Below are 8274 nucleotides of genomic sequence, written 5' to 3' on the forward strand. Positions count from 1 at the left end.
ACCCCCTTCCCCTCGCATATCGATTACGGAGAAGAGGAGACGCTTACTATCTCTAAGGGAGGTGTGGTAGTTACCTGACCGCTGCACGTTTGAGAATTGACCCCTGATTATATCCTTGGATATTCACCCTTAACATACTTGGTTAAATGGAATAAAAATCTTGTACTGGATAAGAACAAAATCTATAATTTAGTAATTTGCTCCCAAAGTCTGGAAGCGGACAAAACTGTCATTCAGACAAGGTCCTGTACTTGATCTATTTGATTTAAATAATTTGACTGAATGTTTTTATCTATTTTCCAGGGTTTGTAAAAAAAAATTATGACAGTTCAGCATGACAACTATGCAGCAAGTAAGTAAAATAATGTCTTCTCCAGTATGGAGTGCTTCCTAAAGACTTGCGTCACTTGGAGACCCATCAGCCAATCAGGAAGCACCACATAGTAGCACTCTCTACTTTCTATCCCTACTGCGCATGCATGACCCAATAATCCTGCACATGCTAGTCACTATGGCCCTTATGCTGATCGGTGCGGCCGGATCCGAATATGCGGCCAGGACCGTGCGTGCGAAACCCCGCCTTCCATACGGATCGCCAACTCCGTCCGTACGCGGTAAGAAGCTGGCCGAACGGACCGCACGTGTATTTTTCATGGAATACGTCTCCTCCATCTCAGGGAACCTCCCCCATCATTCGATGGTCCGAGTGGTCCACCAGCTCTCGCAACCTCAGACCACACGGACATTTTTCCGTGCAAAAGCAGGGATCTGGGCGGGCAGCTGACATCCGGCGATGTCATATGTCTGCCCCCTACAAGTGCGTCATGGCCGCATTACCATACGTACTCCCAGCGTTTGCATGGGAACGCCCATGAAACGCGGGGCGTATGCATATGGTAATGAGCCCAAATAGCCCTTCACGCCCCTCTCCACCCCCTGTTCGTAGTGTTCACATTTCATGCGGGATTTGGCCGTACACCCCGCTCGCACATGCGCAGAGACGCCTCTGCACATGCGCAGACACAAAACATCGGCGGCACGAACGCACGCGGATATTACCGCAGCAACCAGAATAAGGGCCCATGTTACTTTTGTCAGTACTGCACATGTGTGAGATGGGAAGTACAGTACATTTCCACAAGAGTCCAGATGTTCGGCAGACAGATAAGTAAGCAAACTGCCATCTTGAGATTATGCTGCATAATATATTTAAAGCTGAAATATGGCAGAAAAAAATGCCAAAGTCAAATAACAATAATAAAATAATGAAGCTATTCTGAAATATAACTACTGAGGCATGATACAATTTATATGCATGGTTGAAAGAAAAGACAAACTGTTTTTAGACAGTAAATAGAGCAGCTGTGCTGCAGAGGAAATGCATTTGTTTTGACAGCTCTGGAAATGTAATGGTGAATTGGGGGAATACTCAAGTGCTTCCTTAAGGAAGTGTCTCAATAATTATAGATTAGAGACAATTTTAAGCACGGTAATAGAAAGCGTTGTAGCACATGTAATAGAAAGCATTTATTTAATATTGCCTAGAGCTTTAAAGGAAAGTGGCCACCTACAACTCAATACCTGAAATCTGCAAGAAATTCAGCTTTATGTCTAGAATTGTAAAGATGTAGCCAGCCTCATCTTTGCATGCACCCAAGGAACAGCTGCACACAGGTGCATGCACGTGCATGGCTGTAGAAATGAATGGAGTGATCCTGCAACTATATACCCTGTAGTGTATTTGCCACTAGGAACTTGATGCACATCCCCAAGGGCACATAAATTGCTGAGGATCGTCACACCCATACGAGGACAGTGATTCTCTTTTTATGACTATTTTATGACTATGTTGTGCAACTGGTAGGGGGAAGGAGAGTAAACAGTGTAGCAGGAGGTGGTGGTCGGTGAGGTTGGGTCTGCTTTGGCAGTCTAGAGGCTTTGGGAAGGACCCTGACATGAGGGGAAAAGAAGGGCCAGTTGTGTAATATAGGGACCTAGGGATGGCCTGACCCCTACATGTTCCCCTGCTACAGTATGTCTCCCATGCTACATAGAGCCACATGCTGCAACGAGCATACCTGTGCATACACTTCCCATGTCAAAAGTTCCATTTCTTAATCCATTACCTTATGTATTAAGTGTTATCAACACCTGTTACACTATACATTTGGGCACGCATGCAGTTTGTTTGTAACTACGCCCTTAACCCTTTGAGTGCTAAGGGGATTTGTCAAAATAGATGTGAAAATTGGCAAGCAAACATTTTTATCCATCATAATGACCTGTAATGTTTACCTTATATAGGAAATATAATCTTTTGTTACACATTTTTTATTTTAATTTATATAACAAAGGAGAGCGAAGCTGGCTTTTAGCGGATATTTTGTTCATCTCTCACAGAGAGGTTAGCACTCAAAGGGTTAATACAAAGCTCTGTATAATATGTAATTTATTTATGTAAAAAGGATAATTATTATTATCATCATTATGCATTCAACATGACATAAATATTGGACCTAGTTCAGTTCTGATAGCAGGACAAATTTGTTCTCAAAATGGGCATAGAGAGTTAGATTTGTGCGAGTTACAGTATTTTGTTTCTGTGCAGGGCAAATACTGGCTGCCTTATTTTTACACCTCAATTTTAATTTTAGTTCAACACACATTTGCCCTCCCCCTTCTTGCAGTGTACATGGTTTTGCCCATTTTGAGAACAAATTTGCCCTGCGATCAACATTGAATAAGGCCCATTATTTTGCATGCTGATTTACAGCATTACAGTCACATCATGTGTAAGCTCCGCAGCTACAGTAAATTAGTGTTTTTGGCTTGGAATACCTGTTGGCACATAGCTCTCTATTTTTTCAGCATAACAAAAGTCATTGTTTCGGACAGAGCTCATATTTTGAGAAGAGATCTTTTTTCCCACTGCTGGCTGGGCAGGAGAGGCACGACCAGACGTCATTATAAAGGAAGCACAGATGGAAGTGGCCTGAATGTTTTCCTGGAAAGAGGAGTTAGCAAGTTAATAAAAAGATCGTGAAAGGAAAGAGCAGGGATTAGCAGTCAGGTGGGTAATGTGTTCAAAACATTACAGAGAAAAGTACAGTAACCATACTTAGAAGAAACAGAACTGATTCTGTATTTAGAATACTGTGTCTAATCGCAGGCAGCCGCGAGCACACAGAGACGTTGTCTCCCCAGGAGCCAAGAACCGACAGTGTATCTGCGCTTTACCACTGCTGTGTGCTCGGTTGTACCGGACTGGGAGCGCTGTTGTTGCTGCTGTCATGGAGGCACTATCCCTGCAGGAGCTGGACACGCTGTGGTACTCTGAGCTCCAGAGACTGGCGAAGAAAGCCAACCTCAGAGCTAATCTGAAGGCAGATCGACTACACAAGGCTTTAAAAAAACATTTACATCCAGGTACCCATGCGGACTTGACAAGTGATGACTCTGATGGCAACTGTACTCTCAGTGACAAAGATACATCCAGTGCAGCCTGTAGATGGAAGAGCAGATCTCTCTTTGTCATGTTACTTACCGTAGGGGTTGGGGTAAAATACAACAACTGAAGGAGTCTAGTTCCAAGGAAAAGTCCAGTTCTAGCAACGAGATTCACATGTCTGAGAAGAAGGCTACTCAGGAAAACAATAATGATAGAGATCCAAAACATATCAGGGAAAGGTCTGAACGTGGGTCAGGCTACCTTTAACAGTATCAGGAAGGATAAACTTAATAAAAATGGTGATACTACCTAAACTGTTATATATACTTCAAAACTCACCAGTATACTTGCCAAATAGTCTGTTTAAAAGAATAGAAAGTATCTCAACCTCACTGATCTGGGGAGGAAACCATGCAAGAATAAAAAGTGATACTCTGAGTAGGCCCAAAAAAGCGGGTGGCTTAGGGCTACCAAACTTCCGGATATATTACATGGCTGCACAAGTAAGCCAGATCCAAACTTGGATAAATAAGCAAGATAATACTATTATAAATAAACTAGTACTACAACATTGTGGGAAAATGACCCTGAGACAAGCCATTATAATAGGGAACCTGCACAGAACAAACAACCCGATAATAAAACAAGCAAAAAATGTATGGGCGCGGGTGAATAAAATGATGGGAAATGAGGGAATAGACCCGGAGATACCAGTGTGGGTTAAAGAGGTAAAGGAGAAGAAGGAAGGTATAAGTGAGGAAGAAACAAGGATAACTTGGGGGAAGGTAGGAATAACAAATATTGGTCAAGTATATCAGGACGGGATATTGAAGTCGTATAACCAACTAGAACAGGAATATGAGCTACCCAAAGGTTATTTTTTTCGATACCTACAATTGAGAGGGCAACTAAATCAAAGGTATGTGGAGGGATATGTAAACTTGGAAGATTCCCCAGTAAAGAAAATACTAGATAGGGGAAAAAAGGTGAAAGTAGCTGAAATCTATAAGGAGTTAATAGATAAAGTCAAAAATCCTCAAATAGACAAAACAAAGCAGGAATGGGAACTGGATCTGGGGGAAATCAATAACCAAGCATGGAAAAGTGCCTTAGCATCACCAACAAGGGCAACGGAGTCCATTAGATTCCAGCAGATCCAGTTATACATTCTACATCGTGTATACATTACTCCAGAAAGAATAAAAAAGTTTTATAAAAATAAAGAAGACATATGTCCCAAATGTAGAAAAACCCAGGGAACCTTTATCCACATGATTTGGCAATGTGAGGTGGTCAAGTAGGGGACCAAGTAGACCAAATACTGGTCGAACTAGGGATGGCTGAGAGAAATGTCAACCCCAAGGTGTGCCTGCTGGGTATTATGGAGGATTTAAGAGATAGGGAAATAAATAATCAATTATTGGAAAAGTTAACAGCCATGGCAAAGGTGCTAATTGCTAGAAAGTGGATGGCAATAGATGGACCACAAGTGGATCAGTGGAAAAAATTAGTTCATAAAACGCTAGAACATGAAAAACAAAGTTGAACGAATATGGGGTAGGTGGATTGAATCAGTATATTATACTGCATAAAAATAATATAGGTAGCTTAAACAAGTCAAGAGGAACCACATATTATGAATTAAATGGGAAATAGTTAGAGCAATACATGCAACTGGGGGAGGGGGTGAGTGTCGGGGGGCTATGTAAGGAGAAGGACGAATGTATAAAAGACATTATGGTAGTGTAATTAATGCAAGGTCTGCTCTCTGCTACTCTGTCGTTACATGTAGTATTATTGTAACAACAACAAAATGGAAAATGTTTACGTGTATATTTGCAAATATGGTGTGTAAGATTTTCTGAATTGCAAAAAAAAAATGAAATAAAGAAACACTGAATAAAAAATAAATAAAAAAATGATAGAGATCCAGAGAAAACTACCAAGCCCGAGACTGCAGTCAATCAGTGGAAATGACCGAGGACCGTGGATGACATGGCTGAGCAGAACACAAAGATAACTACAAAAGGCAAAACTAAAGCCAATGTGTGTGCTCCCCCTGGTGGGAAGATTCCAAGATATGCCAGTCGGTTATCCAAGTCTGGACCCAAACTAACCCCAATCTTTAAAAAGCTGCACGAGGCCCAATTCAAGAAGATGGAGTCAATAGACCTATATATAGAAAGAAAACAAAAGCATTTAGAAGCAGTGAGCATTAAAATTCCAGAAGTAGTCCCTACACAGCAAACCATCCCCATCATGGAAATGCCCACTCCCTTCTGCAAAGACTCAATCAAGTCAGAGACGTAATGGGCGTTCTAATGCTGCCAGTAGGAGTATCCTGGTAGAGAAATCTGGGTTCAAGCCAACCGCTTTATCCACATCCAAGATGAATGTTCGCTATTCTGAAGGAACAAAAGATAATGAGCACAAGAGCTCTATGATAAAGACACCTGCCCGAAAGTCTTCTCCCTTTGTGCCATTTTCTCCCAGTCCATTGTCCAAGAGCCAGATGCAGTCATTACTCCCATGAAGTTTACCATTAAGACTGCAACCACCCCAAACACAAATAGGAAACTGAAGTTTGATCTCCCAGTGAGTTTATAGCATCCTCTTGGCTACCAGCCACACAAAGGCAAACTTAAACCTTGGGAATAGACTAAAAAAAAAAAAAGCTGCTTTACAGAGCAATGTGCCTTTGCTGAAGAATACATACAAGCGGCCGCTGCTTCCAACCAGAGACGATCATGGCAAACAGCATGAAAAAGACAGAAAGTGTAAGAGAGATAAGGCTGTTGGAAAATGCAGAGGCATTGCCTTACCTTAGAAATGGTTCTACGTCATTTTGTAAATACCATTCTAAATATGGCCCTTATTCAGATCTGATCGTAGTACAAATTTGTTTCCAAAATGGGCAAAACCATGTGCACTGCAGGTGGGGCAGATGTAACATGTGCAGAGAGAGTGGGTGGGTTGTGTTGAAACTGAAATCTAAATTGCAGTGTAAAAATATTGCAGCCAGTATTTACTGCAAGGAATCTGGGGCTACGGGTCCCATCGTGCCTTGCCAAGGTTTTACTATTAGGGAATGCTAGGGCTGTGGCGAAGCATGCTGGGATGTGTGGTTTTGCGGCGGATGGGGGGGAGTGGTTTGGACGTGCCTGCCTTAGACCCTCCTCATTCTCTTTTTCACTCTGTGGCAGCTAATGGTAAGAATAATACTCTTAGGTACACATCTCAGCCGTTTTGGCTTTGTAGATGTTTTTTTCTTATTACTGCTAACAAAAAAAACAATATTAAGTCTGTCTGTTTAGCTGGTACAATTAAAGACAAGCACAATAAATGTGTGGTAATTGAGAGTAACCAGTTAAGGAAGACTTCCTAAAATCTTCCAAACCAGTATTTGGATTACATAGAGCTGAAATCAGTGCATTATGAATTGTAATATCATTTTTAGTTTTAGTTTTAAAGAAACTGTAAATGGATTAGTAAATACTGTAATCAGAAGTAATGAGCTGATTTCATTATCTCTGTACATGTATGAGAAAAGCATGCTAAAATGGACTAAAATGCTGACTGATAACATTGTTTACACAGGCAATACTGAGATGTTTAAAAACAAAACACTTCTGTTATTTTACTCACAGGAAGTTGCCAGGTTTTGGGTGTGCTGATGCCATAACACAGGACGTTCCAGGTAACTTAACATTCATGTGATTTGAAACAGTTCTGTTTTGCATCTTTTAGTTTTAATCAGATCTGCAGAAAGCAGATTATTATATAATGTATTTATTCACTACTCACACACCAATGTGGTTCCCCTGCAGTAACTCCATTTTAAAGAAATTATTTGAGGTGAATACGTTCACAAGGACCTCATTAAGGTTGTTGCTGTTACTTATGACACAAAGGACTGATCATTGGTATTTTGCACATGTGCAGGACCTATGCCATACCTCCCAACTGCATACCTCCCGACAATGAATTAGAGGTAAGAGGGAGGCAGCCGGCCCCCTGGCAGTATGCAGAAACGTCCCAAAAAAACGGGATGTTTCCACAGAAAGTGGGACAGTTGGGTGGTATGCAACTGTCCAAACATATTTTTTGGGACTGTCCCATGTCACACCCAAGGCCGGCAGTGTCCCGTGGTTGGAAGCCCCACTGGCCTGTTGCTGCTCTGTTCAGCAGAGCAGTGGTGAATACAGGCTGTTTGCATGCACACACTAGTCCCTGAGACAGAGGGACAGGGGGCATGGCCATGCCTCCAAGCATGAGGTGCTCATACAATGCATTACAATAAATACATTTGGTGTACAGCACATAAAAAGTAATGTAGCCACTATGTTAACAATCAGAATTTCAAACCCAACCTTAATGGGTGCTAACAGTACGATAAAAGCAGGCAATTCAATATAGCCCCACAAACTCTCATCACTTTAGATGGGAGATTGGTGCGATTAGTCATTTCAATCCACCACTTAATATGAAAGCCATACACGGTTAGCCTTTTCTCAAACAATATATAGGCTTTATGGGAACATTTTAAGGGGAGAGTAATACGAGATATGATTCCACATTGGCTAGAATTCAATTCTTGATCATCGGTGGAAGAGAATTGGAGATAACATCAAAGGCTACCATTTGCATCGTTTTTTCAATGGAGGCTTTAAAATCATATGTGGATTTAATTGAAACCAATTGGAACCAACCAGAATCAACTGACTACAGAGGTTGATAATGTTGAATTAATAATAGTAATTAGATAATAAAATACAAATACATTGTTCAAGAAATTTGCACATGATTGCAGCTTGACAGGTAAGAAG

At 41.3% G+C, this 8274-nt stretch overlaps 1 pseudogene; it reads left to right on the plus strand.

The window, feature by feature from the left end:
* The first annotated feature begins 3290 nt into the window (after positions 1-3290).
* Positions 3291-6275, plus strand: LOC146009691 (uncharacterized; annotated as a pseudogene).
* The last annotated feature ends 1999 nt before the right edge of the window (positions 6276-8274 follow it).

This window comes from Crinia signifera, chromosome 6, assembly GCF_055691185.1.
Source record: "Crinia signifera chromosome 6, ASM5569118v1, whole genome shotgun sequence".
Classification (NCBI taxonomy): Eukaryota; Metazoa; Chordata; class Amphibia; order Anura; family Myobatrachidae; genus Crinia; species Crinia signifera.